Below are 14,983 nucleotides of genomic sequence, written 5' to 3' on the forward strand. Positions count from 1 at the left end.
AAGATAGGGAGAAGGACTAATAATATTCGTTTGACCCCCTCAAGACCTGTAGACTGCCTGATCGCAGAAAGGTGGTGTCAATGCGCGGAATGGTTGATGTACGTCTGGAGTTTTAACTCCTGGTATGTCTACCTCTTGGCGTGAAGGCCATTCCTTTTTGCTCTGATAGTGTCTCCAGGCACTGGAGCTAACTCAGATTTCTACCTTTCGTGCTCCAGTTTTAGGACACAGAAGCTGCCCATTTTCCCCATCTATGAAAAATTTCATAGACTTATATAGCTATTGGGAATGTTCTTGGGAATCTGCAAAAACAACACAACTCGCTAAACACTAGTGACAACAGTGGTAGAGAAAAATCAAAATATGACCCTTATTTATTTCCGTTAAGTTAATAGGATAATGCTCCTCTGTTTGGGACTTAACAGACTTTCATTTCCTTCCTTTCCAAAAGATCACTGTAAAGAGAATCTTTCAGTAACCGAAACATCGAATTGTTTGCTTGATATAGAATCAATTCTCCTAATGTCAGAATCACAAGACAACAATCAACGCATATCATCTAGTATATAACTATAAGTTTTGCTATGCAGCATTTTAATGTCATGCGCATAAAGGTCCACAGTGGATTCCATAAATGAAGTTAACGTATGTCAACTTGACATGTATCAAGAGAGCATAAATCGACCTCGCCATTTTTTGAAGAAAAAGTACAGAAAATAAGCAATAAAAGTGAATTTATACTAGACAAAATATTATAATAAAAAGGATATTAAATTTAAAATTGTAACTGAATAATTTTTAAAGCTTTTATATTTTCTCGCATACGAAGTATAGAGAAAGTATTCTTATCGTCAAAAATATTCGAACTCGAGATGAATCTCCTCGTTTCAAACATTCCTGAGTTCGTAAAACACATTTTTGGCATTATGCTTGTCTGTTCTATGAACACGATGATTCAAAACGCATTTATATATAGATAGGTCGAATTTAGTATATGGCATTATGACCAAATATGTAAATTTCTATCAAAATTTGCACGAAATCTATTAATTCAGAGGAAGTTTATCTGTCTGACGAGTACAAAGAAACACGATAACAAAAAGAAGAAGAAAAAGGTGAAGAACTAGAGAGACATAATTTGGTACATAAACTAAGCATCTAAAATGTAGATTCTTATAAAATTTCGAACTAAATCTGTCTGACCTTCTGTCTGCTTGTACCTCTGCGCGCCTGTAAATAGAATAACTCATAAGCGCATTCACTTTAAATCAATGAATTTTTGTATATGACCTTATAATTATAACTATAATTTCGAGTCAAATGTTGGTTTTAATCGGTCGAAGAAAAGGCGATCGAAATTCATATTTACATAATATATTTAGTAAAAATGCCTCCGTGTGTGCGGTGGCTGGCACACGTATAAATCTGTAGTGGTCACAACGTCCTCCATGTCCAGAGTAATACCACTGGGGGGGGGGGGTACTGGATCAGGGGTGATAGTTCTCTGTTTCAGTTTTAAATTACGATCTGTGGATAATTGAATGAAATGCATGAATGAAGTACGTCCCGTAAAAAGGGTTGTGACGCATGAATAGCTAAGACGTACTGTTGACCCTAGATGGCGCTATTAAAAAAACAAGAGACGCTCTCTCGGCTTAAAATCGTTGACTTCGTCAGCGGGCTTGTCTATGACAAGTGCCATTAGAAGCAACAACAACAGTAAAAATCTCAGATTCACGACAAAGCTCTTTATTTCGTCACTATTTTTCATCAATCCCATGCAAGGAATTTGCGGACTTCCCAATGATCCACAATTTTATTCGGGGAGATGAGAATATGAGAGTACACCAAAATGTTTGTAGAAATCACTCCCACTGATTTCAATTTAATATAATAATATACAGTATTGCTTAAATAATTGATATTCGAAATTCTTTTAAAGTAGATTTATTACCAAACGATTAATTTCAAATCTATTTCTTGAAAAATATGAATAATATTGGCAACAAATGCCAATAATATTCATTATTGTCATTTATTGAAAAGAATCTTTCAATTTTACAGTTTCCTTGAAGTATATTATAATTTTGAAATATCTCGTTTGAAATTAATCTGCATACCAATTAGTTTTTTTTTTTTTTTTAATTTTGTTTAGATAAACAAATCACGAATAATGTCTTCATCCTTGAAGAAGATAACAAAAATATATGTAGGCTTGTTCTCGAATTTTCCGTATTAATTTTGAAGGTCTGAGATAAGACAAAGGCTTGAATTTTGAATTTTAGAATGCATTTTTGATCTTTTTTAAATTTTGTCTTTTCAAGGATTGGCTGGTTGTTTAACAATTACTTTGAGTCAGTGTCTAAACAAAAGTGTCATTGAAATAAATTATAAATGCAAGTAATGAAAAGATTTATTCGTGAGTTGAATGGTTAAGATGTAAAACATATATTCTTATTAATAATTAAAAATAGAACAAATTAATTCATTTCAATTGTGAATTAAAATAGCCTTCAAATATTTATTTATTTGTGGTCGCTCTGATGTAGACTGACAAGGGAATCAAATCTCAGTTTAAGGGAGTGTAATGAGACGAATTACCATCATCGTTGTCGGTGGGTTGACATCTTAAAAAGAATTCACAAGTTTCTGGTTGATAACAGTTGTCCCGACATCAGCCTCGAATAATATATCTGTAAATGCTTTTTCATTCATTCAAAGCGAGTATCTTATTTTCTCACTCGTTCACAGTGTGTAGGCCTTAAATAAAATAAGAATTAGCTGTCAAATCATTAGTTGACTTCCATATTTCCGAAGTATTGTCTGTACGTATTTTTTTTTTATTTTAAAGCCATTATTTTGATTTCCCTTTTTCTTTTTTGAGCTCTTTTTTTTGGGCTCTTCTTTTTCTCTTTGAATTCTGCTCCACATTCAAAAGAGCAGAAACAAAAGATGTAAATGGGAAGTGGAAAGTGTTACCTTGCGGAATTTCATCAGATTATTCTGATGAAACAATATCGGTATCAAATAGATCAGTGTTTCATTGTGTTATATCTAAAACAGAGTATTCATACAGGTTGTTGTTATTATAAGAAAAATCTCTTGTTATTTCATTTAATAAAAAGAAAGATATAAATTCAGGCATCTTTAGCCAAAGATGAGTATTCAAAAAAAGTTATAGAAAGTAAATTGGAACTTTCTCAGACCATTGCTGCCTCGGATGGTAAATCTATTGTTACGAATTCTATAAAACGAAAGTATTTTGGTTTCTAAACGAGGTTTTTTGCTCTTTTCATTCTATACTATAAAAGAGTAGATATTTCGAGACACCAAATCACCAAACTAGATCTTAAAAAACTTAACTAACTTCGTTTTTAGGCATTCCACTGTTGGTATTGATCGATACAAACGTATATTCTTACAAAGTAATGAAAGCTTTCAGGTAAGAATATAAAATGGTGGTCTTTTTCAGCAGCAGCCTGCTTCTATTAATCGACCTATTTGGATGCCGCGAGTATGCTATGGGTTCCAATTCTGATGAGGCCCTCAATGAATTGGTTTTTGTATAAATCAAAACCGTGGATTAAAATTCGAGGAATCTAGGCAAATTTATTTCCCGTTTTACACCATAGTAATTCACACAAGACATTGCTAGACCAACCCGCCTACATAGAGTCCTTTGCAGAAATATACTGATATCTTGATGTCATATTTTTGATTCACGATTTTTGTCGTGAAGCCTCCAAATATTGATTCGCAACTCACAGTTTTGAGTTTAGAAAATATCTGATTTCATGTAAAATTATTTCTGGAAATGATAATAATCATGCTGAGAATCATAATCCGTTTTAAACACACATGGATAGTAATAAAAGAATTTCTATATTTTATTAAAATCAAGATCGGGTTTTTAGACAGACAAGGTAGGCCATTGCCTATGGGCTGCGTACCTTTACAGGCTCCGAGTCTACAGATTTTTTTTGTGGTATTTGGAAAGTTATTCAGTTTTATGCTTTAATTTAATTATAATAGAAATGCAATCAAATGTATTCAAATTAATATCAAATATTGTTTTAATTAATCATGAAGTATTTGTCTAGCAATGTTCCTAATTTATTATCGTTTGCAAGTTTTATATGCTACTTTATAATTAAAAAAAATAGTTCTTTATGATTTAAAAAAATGCCCGATTCTATTATTAAATATTATTTAAAAATTAGTTTAAAAGTTTTGTTATTATTTTTGCTATTTAGATTAAAATTACTGTTTAATTTCATCTGCCCATTTTTTTATACGAACTTTTTTTTAAAAAGTGATCTATGATTAAACGGTTTTACTGAAAACTACTTGGAATGAAGATTAAAACATCGATTTAAAAGTATTTGGTTTTTAAAATTTGGAGATAACATTTGGCAGCGAGATGTCATTGCTTCAGGGCTTCTAAAGCTTAAAGTAACCGTGGTTTAAGAACTAGTTAAGCTAATTTTTTTTTTCCGTTGAGTGACTTTGAATAAATAAGATATTAGCTATTAAATTGAAACATGATTTGTCATGATATTATTTCTTCTGATTTGTTCCATAATAAAAAGCACCGGTCTATGTAGCGACATATGTTTAATAGAATGTAAAAACGAAGAAAATGATTTTGCATCAAAAGTATGGACTTCAAACCAATATCATAAAATAATACCGACTAGAGTAACTTGACTGGTAGATAGGGTAATGGCATAGAATTGAGATTACTTAGTAAATGGTTGTGTTAAGATAAATGGAGAATTAACTTAACAAATGACAATGTACAAATAAATCTGAAAAAAGGAAAAATGAAGAAAAATTTATATGAATTAATTTCGGCAAATTCAGTACAGAGTCAAGTCGGTGTGGTAAAGCTATAGCGATGTCCAAGATATGTATGAGATGATGAAATCGTTTACCATTTTTTGGAAGTGAAGGATTGCAATCTTCAATTTCTTAAATTGCGATGTTATCAAATGATGATGATTTTTTTTTCAAAAAAATATGTTGAGAATTTTTTGTGGAAGTCTTGCAAGGTTGCGACACTAAGAATAGGACACTGACAAACCACGGCACGTTGCTGATTTGCCTAACCGGAACATTTTGTTTTGCTCCTAATGATATTATACGAGTTCTGACGGCAGTCGCCCAGATAGAAGATATATATATCGAAAAAAAAAAGAAGAAATCTATGAATATAATGATAAGGAAATTTTATCATAAAGATTATCAAAAGAGAGAAAATTACTGTGCATTCATTGAAGATTAAAAATGTGTAATAAATGTCATTAAAATTCTAGTTCGATTAGAATGCTACTATCAGATACCTCGAGCTCTTACGATTTCGTTTTGACTTCAGTGCTTAAAAAAAAACTACTTTATACTGTCTAATTACCAATAAAAAATGCATGTTCTTGAAAGCTTTTTTAATTTTCGTAATTATTAGGAGAATTTGTTTAAATTAACTCTCATTCCGCAAACAGCTGCACGTCTCCCACATGAAATTTCTCGTAAGATTACAACATGCTCGAATATAATATAAATAAGATGGAAGAGCTCTATCCCTGTCGCCAGGTGAGTCAAGGGCACGTATTAAAATAATAATACTAACGAAACCACCCGATCTTGAAACAACTCCACCTACGTACCAGACTCTCTGTCTAAGTTCTATTAACTTAATCTGGGCTGCAAACGTATTTGAAGTTCAGGTCAGCCATTTCAAGGCCAAATTCTGAAGGAGCCAATCGTATTCTTTCGTGTTAAGGTAAACAAAGGAATAATTAAAAAGATTCAAAAATATTGAAACAATAGGGCTTTATTATTGTTATTATTATGACAGAATCCTACCTTTTTGGCAATGAGTTGCGAAAATTATGATTAGCGTCTTAAATTTCGAAAATGTTTTTAAATAATAGTAATTGTGTTTATGCAAATAAAACGTGTAAGAGTAAAGAACGTGAAACGAAACATTAATTTTTGATTTGCTACAGAAATAGATTATGAAATCATTTTTCAGTTTCCAAAAATCTTTTATAGACTATTTTGAGTAAAATCCTGATTAATATAAAGTTATCAATGAGTGTAATTCGTTATGTTATCTCTTCATGTTACAAAAATATGCTGTCGTGTTTCATGAAAATTACCATGTATTAGAAAGAGCAATTTATAATTAATTTTTAATCTTCATAGACAAAAATATTTTAATATGCAGCAGTGACGTAATAAGAATAAATGACGTTTAGAACATGACCTTTTTTTACATCCACTCTACTCATACTAGGTCTTAAAACGTAATATAAATGCTTCACATTTTAATATTTTATCTTAGCAAAGCACCCCTCTCTTCTCTCAGCCCTTTTCTAGACTGACATTTAGGATACTCTATAATTTCTTTCTGCTGTCACCACGCCATTCATATGCAGAATTGCAACGCAGTCTAAAAAATAGGCTACGTGCTAATCTTAGATATTAGTAGCCAATAATTCATCATGTTTGAATTTAATGCATTGTGCTTGTGCAATCACAACATATTGCCTCAGCAGGATGCACACAAAACCTATTTCTTAAAGCTCAAATATGAGAAACATTTTTGTCTTCTCATAAGAACTGTTATCTTGTGGTGTTGGTGTTATTTTTTCGCTACTTCATGGTGCTTTATTTCAAAAAACGAAATAAACGCACCAACAACTTGCCTCTAAAACACTCTCTGCGACTGATCTTGGGGTCTAAAATCATATTCATTGAACTCATCTATTGGAATAACTCAAACATTAGAATAATTCATCACAATTCACACCCAGTGGCGCATCGACCACCGGGGGGGGGGGGCAAGAAAGGTATTGGTGCTGTGGCGGTAGTCTTAATGGGTATCATGACGACTAAATATTAGTCGCTTATGACACTTTTTTAAAAAAAAATATCCTGAGGAGTCGAAAAGGGAATACTACTACATCTTGTTTACATCTACATTTACAGTTGCTAAACCACTGATGAAAACAATAGGAGAAAAAAATTATAGTGTGTCCTCGATGCTAGTTACCCTTCCTACGCCACTGCTCACATCTGATAGGGTAGGTTTAAACAGATGCTCTAAGATACTCTTACTTTTATGTACGAATAGTAAATTATCATTAACTGAATAACAATTCAGAATAAAAGTAGAAATAAAAGTAAAATGTTATTTCAAAAGTCTTATTCATGTGGGGATTAAAATTAAATATCGAAAAAAATAAAGTTACAAAAAGCCCCTTTAAAGATAGAAAGAAGAAGAGAGGGAGATAGAATACATTGGCAAAATGCCAATCTGTGATTCGCACTATTTACAACACTACACAAAATAACTGGGATTTCCTTAGAACAAGAAATAATTCCACCTTCTCCTCATCTTATTCTTGCCCATTTTCCTTTTAATGAATTGTGATGAAGAATACCAGACATGCAAATAATATGTTATAATATGTTTACCTTTGATTCAAATTACGTTTCAATCAATAAGTAAAAATAGCCAAACATTATAAGAAATTAAATAATAATAATTAAGATATTATTGACAAAATAAATTGTAGTGGATACTCTATACGCCATCATGGGTAATGGGCTACGTTATCTAGAATCCGAATATAATTTCGGTTGATCATAATCCCATGAGGCTCTTCCATCCAAAAAGAACACATTTATATGTTCGGTTTAATGCAATTTAAATGGATAAAAATTTAAAAAAGAAAAAAAAATGGCAGAAGTGGTTTCCCCACAACTTTCTTGCTTATTTTATAAAAAAGGTGCTACATTCCTCCCTTTCCAGCATAAAATTTGAACTTTGGGAAAAGCCTTAAATGCTTTCCATTGCATTGATGAACAATTACGAATTATTGATCTTTGGCTTGAATCTAGCATTTTTACTGAATTTATTTCGCAATCTTTGACTGATACTATTAAATAAAAGTGCCCGAAAAATAAATTTGCATTTTTGTTGCCATTTTATAGATCGATTCAAACTATGGAACAACAACTGTAGTCACAGGATTAAATACCAAATTTCATTTATTTAAGTCACAGCGTTTTTGTGTTATGGCGTTTAACTGCATGCGAAAGTACCGATAGACAGACAGTCAATCCTTTGGCAAATTTGATTCAAAAAATAATAAAAATTTACATTTTAGATCCTAAAAATATGCATCATGTTTTATTTATTCAACGCTCTAAGTTTTGTAATTATTGTATTCTCTTGTACTCAGAGAGTCGGACAAATCTTCTGTGCATGAATTTCAAAATTGATAGATATCTACACATTTGGCGTAAAATTTGGCGTATATTCGGAATTTCATTCGCCTAACTTTGAGTTATCATATTCATGAATATACAGATGAACGAACAGATAAGCATAATTCCAAAAATTTATTTTTCGGTCTAAGGAAGGTCAAAACGTCTAAATTCGCCAAAATCTCACGTTCAAATTTTCAGACGATTATAATGCTTTCTCTTCACATACGGATAGTGAAAATAAGAAAATATCTGAATCAATAATACATGCTTTTAAATTTCATCCTACTTCGTTACGGTTGAAAATCGATTTAAAAAGCAAAAGATTATGAGAGCTTCTAGGGAAATCTGTAAGATTTCCTTATTCTCTAGTCGAAGTGGAATTACTTACGAAAGGGAAAAAAAATATTATAAGATGTAAAAGGATTATTTCAATAAGTTTAGAAGCGTTGCCCTTCAAACGCTGATCGAATTTAATTTCTTAAGGCGCTTTTGGTGAGACTTAATGCTTACTTATCTGAAAAATAATTAGATCAATTTTTTTTCAGATATCATACTTTTAATGCTATTAGCGATTTGATGTATTAATGTAACAAAATAGAAAAATAAAAAAAAAATCATTGTTTTAGTGAACTATTGTTATTAAATTTTCGTTTGAAGTTGAAAACATATTGTTAAATGATTCATGTATTTTTTTAAATTTTTTTTTTCAAATTTTACCGTGCATGCTTAATATATGTGATTTACTTGATATTAAAGGTGATGAATTGCGTTGTTAAATACATATGTCAATTTAAAAACTTTTAGTCCATCAAAGCCTATTTTATTTCTTAGAAAAAAATTCCTTTTAAAACTAATTTTTACCACATTTTAATAAATATATTGGAAATCAATTCAATTAGCTCTGTCAAAATGAGTAAGAAAATATTACCTAAAGACTAACCTAGTTTTAAAATATTTTACATCATATTCTTAAATCTAACGGCAATAACTAAACAGAATCCCTTGAAAGCATAAAAGCATTTTTTTTTCTCTCTTTCTCTCTCTAAACATAAACTCATTTCATTTCACTTTTATCTTCTGCCAAACGATTTTTCATTGGTATTTTTTCAGAGCGTTAATAAATAGATTATTGACACAAGAAAGGAAAACAAAAGAAATAAGCAAAAAAAAAAAAAAAAAATCGTCTGCTGTCATTTCGGGCAAACGGTCGAATAAGAAAAGAAATAAAAATAAAAATATATATATGCAGATTGTGTTCTCCTGATAACACGTTTGTAAGGGCTGACGAGACATGAAAAGAAGTGGAACGATTTTATTCCTGAGGTTGAAAGGGAAAAGAATGGGTGAGAAGGATTGACGGACAAGACAACTCATGAACAAGAAAGAGGCCTGAAGCCACGCAAGATTTGAATAAATAGCCGCTGTTCCATTTGCTGCCGCCATTTTCTTTTTAAAATACTTCCCTCAGCTGTCAGAGACCTTTTTTTTGCCTCTTGCAACGCGAACTTCAAAGCCGCTGCATTACAACACCTTATGGTAATCACTCCAGTGGGAAGGCGCCATGCTGCATAATTTAAATGGAAATCGGACTAGCTGTATAAGGTATGCAGCCAAAGCCACAATTAAGTCAAGTGCAGCTATTTTATTCCTTTTGTTATTATTTTTGTAACGTTTGCTGCAACAAAAGAAGTTATCTTTTCCTCGTCGTGGGTAGTTAAAGAGTCGAGAGGAAAAAGACCACGGAAATCCATTATTCTACTGAACTTATTCTAATGACTTACTCACCTTCAGATGGTTTTCTATGTTATTTATTAGCTTATTTAATAGTAAGCATATGGAACAAACATATTCATTGATTGCGGCCATGTCTGGAAGCTACATTTGCTGAAAATATGCGTCCCTTGTGCAAATCTTCGAAATTAACGGTATATTATAAGAGTGGGGATTAAAATCACTTAAGTATATTTATATAAAACTAATTTAATCATTATAAAGATGGCTTTACATTCAGCCAGTTATAAGATTCTAGTAAGTCATGTATGTGCAGAAGAAAAATTGCGCATGCGCTGAGAGAGCGGACAGTAACAAGTTCTTGTCTCGACGAGACAAATACTTGGTACTGTACAGTTTCTGCGCATGCGTGGTGTTACTGGATGGTTTGTAGCTGGCTGAGTGTAAACCCATCTTAAAGGAATATTTGCGTGCATATCATTTTTGTCATAAAATTGGATTTTCATTTCTTTCTTTAATAATGTTTGAGTATATTTCCATTCATTGATATGTCTAGAAAGTACAGGGCTTCTGACAAATGCTTAAAAGGAATTAATTTTTCAATCCATGAATTTAGAACAGTAATTATGAGACATCTAGAGACAGGACTCTCTAAAATCGTGAGCCTCTGGCGATTAACTTCCTATGCCATTCATGCCAAAAGTTCCACTCAACAAAAATGTTTGAAATTCATGCAATTAGTCCATTTGCAAGTTGCCAGCAACGTATTTAAAAAAAATGGCATACAGTATCTCGCTGGACCGATTAATGATCATCTCCAGTAGCAAGATTAGTCTCTTTTAGTTTTTCACGTTGGCAACATCCTGTCTCCCAGTGAGAAGTGTATCAAGTATATGTAGCCTGGAGCATGATTTTATTTTTTCGTTCTTTTGTCGGAACTGGCTTTTAAAAAAATGATATAAAAGCACTATGGTTTAATCTCCATGACTCACCGTAAGACCTCCCTCCAGGCATTTATACCCCCTATTCCCTATCGCTCTTGAATGCTGGATGAAAGAAGTAGAGAGGTAGCCGTTACTGATGCACTAATTACAAAGTACTGTCGTTCCATGGTTGCCAGATACTATCAATGATAATTATGACAGGATGAATTTCATTCCACAGTTCAAAATTTTAAAAAATCCGAAAAGAAAATTATCAACAGATGTGAAGAATTAAAAAAAAATCAACTTTTAGAAAATAAAGATAATCTTAATACAATAACAATCATCTTACCTTGTGCCTGTTGGTATCAATCATTAGTCTTCCAAGGGCATAACGACCGGAAGTATAATAAATTTGTAGATGCTACGGGTACTAGTCTCAGGGGACAAAATGTCAGCGTTATCTGTCACTTTTGAAATATAATGAGAGGGTGAAAAAATAATGCCATGATATACAATTATTGTTTATTTAACTCTAACGTGGCCTTCAATCTCTACGATCCAGACTAGGAATGAAAGAAATCATATTACACCCCTGGCTCCACTTATCACCCCTATTTTACTTAAGTCTTCTTAGACATATTATCAATTTATCTGACAAGTCAGAGTTAAATAGCCAATAATTGACAAACATAAATAAACAATAGATCTAAAGAAAAATCTGCAGTCCTGTCTGTTTTTAAAGTTCTTCGTTTACAGTGTTCTTACATATTGTTGCGATTTGCTTCTCTAAATTTGTTTTATTTTAGTAAAATGTCTGAAATTTAAAAAATCGATTACGTTCCTAATAAAGAAGATAATTTTACTGAATGCCCGTCTTGACAACGAATAATCTGATAACGAAAATAAAGGATCCAAAATATTCGAGAATCGTGGCGATTGCTCCGATAGGATTCGAGTATTGTTTTTTTTTTTCTAAAACATCCCATATCCTGTCACGGAAGCTCCAGAAAGTGGAGAGGAGTCAAGAATAGTAATTGGCTTGAACGAAGTCTCTACTAGAATTACTGTTCTCTACCAAGTTTTTTGTAAACGCTTTTGCTGTTGCGATTGTTTAATTTGCAGCTTATGCGACACTGATTTTTTTTTCATGCAGAATAATAAGTCGTTATCCCCTACTGAACTTGTTGATTTTTTTTTTTTTTTTACCGTACATTTATTTACCTTACATATATTTTCAGCATCAATATAGTGTCAAATGCTAACTTTTCTACATTTTAATTGTATGAAACCAGCAATACTTAGTGTCCATTTTGATTAATTAAAATAAAACAAAATTATAAATATTTGTCTTCGGAAACGACGTGAAATCAAATTGTATCTTTAAACCACTTTCAGAAGTTAAATATGACAAGAAGATGAAAAAGTGATTCCATGTCCCATTCTCCATTTACCAAAGTTGTGCTATAGCTGATAGGTGGGAGAGAGTAAAAAAAAAAAAAAAAAATCATGTTTTGATCCATCCGCCATTTACATTCATTATGCCATTTTTATCAGGAATATTTAAATAAATAATACAGTCTGTTAGCTATGTGAGATTAGTCATATATAACGTTTGTTCTGGGTTTAATCTGAAACTGCTTGCGTCGCATAGGAATAGGAAAGAGAAAATATTTAATAAAAAATGTTTTACCGTATAGATAGTCTTAGAGATTCGGATATTAATCCGTTGGTATCTCGGAAGGAAATTTCCATTTCCTGTTGAAATTGTACTCACTTTATCTTAATAAAGATCACTTTTACCTCCTTTCTATTTACATTGTTTTTTTTTTGTTCCCTGTTAGAAGAAGCAGGACTTGATGCAAGGTCGCTTCGCTTGGATTTGAATTAGATTTCGTTCGATTTATTACAATAGATAATTTTGGAATAGATAATTTATTCGAATAGATAATTTATTACAATAGATAATTTTCGAATAGATAATTTATTACAATAGATAATTTTCGAATAGATAATTTATTACAATAGATAATTTTCGAATAGATAATTTATTACAATAGATAATTTTCGAATAGATAATTTTGAATAGATAATTTATTACATTGCACAAATTAAACTTAGCAGGTACGATTTAATCTTATATTTATAGATTATAATCTTTTATACAAAAGTATTTTTTATAATAAAAATATTAAACATGAGAAAATTGTGAACCCATGCAATGCCTGGCATATTAATTATAAACTAATTAAATACAACTTGGCAGCAACCAATTACTAGAGATTTAATTTTTGTTTCATCTTCTTGTGTGTTTTGTAGCAAACTTAATTTATGTTATCGTCATAATTTATTTTTATCTGTTTTGTAATCCTATGAATGAAGTGTTTAAGAAGGTAAATTCTTCTTAATTAATGCTTGTTTATAAGTAATTTAAATTTATTATTTCCAATCTTTTAGTGAGATTCAAAGCATACAACATAGTTTAGATTAGTGGGCGAAATATTCGAAAATCACATGAGAGTATTCAATTGGGATTAAAACGAAAAACAAAATGTCCTCCTCCCCTATACTAATTTCAAAATTAATCAGTTGTTCTGGGGGCTTTCAGGAGACACTCACGCAGTACTCAAACTTTTCCTGCAGGTAAAAGAAAAGCAAGATTAAAATAAATTTTTGCACCTAAAATATAACGAAAGAGTTTTATTTCACCACACAATTTATTATAAATTCTGACGAAAATTCATCATTACAATGTCGGAAAAATAATGATCTTGCATTTTTTAAATCTATTTATTTAATTTCATCAAAGTTGTTTCAACTGCTTGCTAAGATAAGTAAATTCTGGGTAACTCTTCGATTCTTTACAGAGCAAAGCAAATGGAATAATTTCCTTCTGTTAAAGGTTTGACAGAAGTAATTTTTCAGGCCACCAATAAATTCTTCCCGGAACATTCCAAATGCTTATTTTAATCGCTGTATCTTTTTCAATTACCATGGAGATGTTCTAATACAATGATGCTAAAGAAGACCGCAGTATTCTCCAGAAAATGAATGGGTGCATAATTCTTGCTCCTCCGGGCAAACACTGGCTAAAAATATCCCCTTTCCCAGAGAGTGCAGACAAGAGTTTTGACAAGTTCTTGCTGAGAGCGGGGAAATTTATGAGCACGGAAGCATTTTGCTGCACAATGTAAACAAAAACCGAAAGGTTTTGGCAGTGAGGGAAAAAAAATTCAGACGCTATGCCAAGATGAACACAGGTGCAATTGATTTTGTAATTAAAAAAAAAAAAAGAAGAAGAAAGAAACATAGTCTTAGGTTAAAAAAAAAAAAAAAAAATGGAAAAGTCTCTCCCAATTTTTTGAAACAGAAAAATTAAGTTTCTGCAATATTAATTCTGAGAAGTCGTGTAATATCCATTGCGAATACAAATGAATTAATCAATTTTACAACTGAATAATTCGTGAACTATAAATATAAAGTTCCTGTCTGAGAGAAATTATTTATGGTTGGAGATAGTTCATCGATCTCTCTGTGTTCTTCTAAGGTTAGAATTAGATAAAAGTCTGAGAATGCGAAATGCTGTCTATGAGTTCATAAAACTGATTTCAAATTTATTCTTGTGCATTGAAATTTAATAAGAGAAAGCTAGATTAGAGCCCAACAAAGTCACGCTCTTGTATTGTATTTGGTTTTCTAGTCGTGACTTAGGCCGCGGTGGCCTGGTGGTATGGTCTCGGCTTGTGAGCCGTAGGGTTTCAGGTTCCAGACCCGATTCCACCGAAGAACAGTCGTGTAAAGCCGCGGTCCAACGGCCGGATGGTCTTCACAGATGTGGTCATAAAACTGTCACCCTTCCTTCGTGGTTCCACCCCCGCCTGTGGCAGCGGACCCACGACCAGAGAAATCTTCAGACGGCACGCGTTCCCCTTTCGACCGCTCAAAACCCTCAGTTTCTTTGACTCCCTTCCCCCCCATAGCCCAAACAAATTTTCCGGTTCTTTGATGTTTATCCATCTACCGACATTTTGCGGGAAGCTACAGGCGTACCA

The sequence above is a fragment of the Argiope bruennichi genome, chromosome 3 (genome assembly GCF_947563725.1).
Source record: "Argiope bruennichi chromosome 3, qqArgBrue1.1, whole genome shotgun sequence".
NCBI lineage: Eukaryota > Metazoa > Arthropoda > Arachnida > Araneae > Araneidae > Argiope > Argiope bruennichi.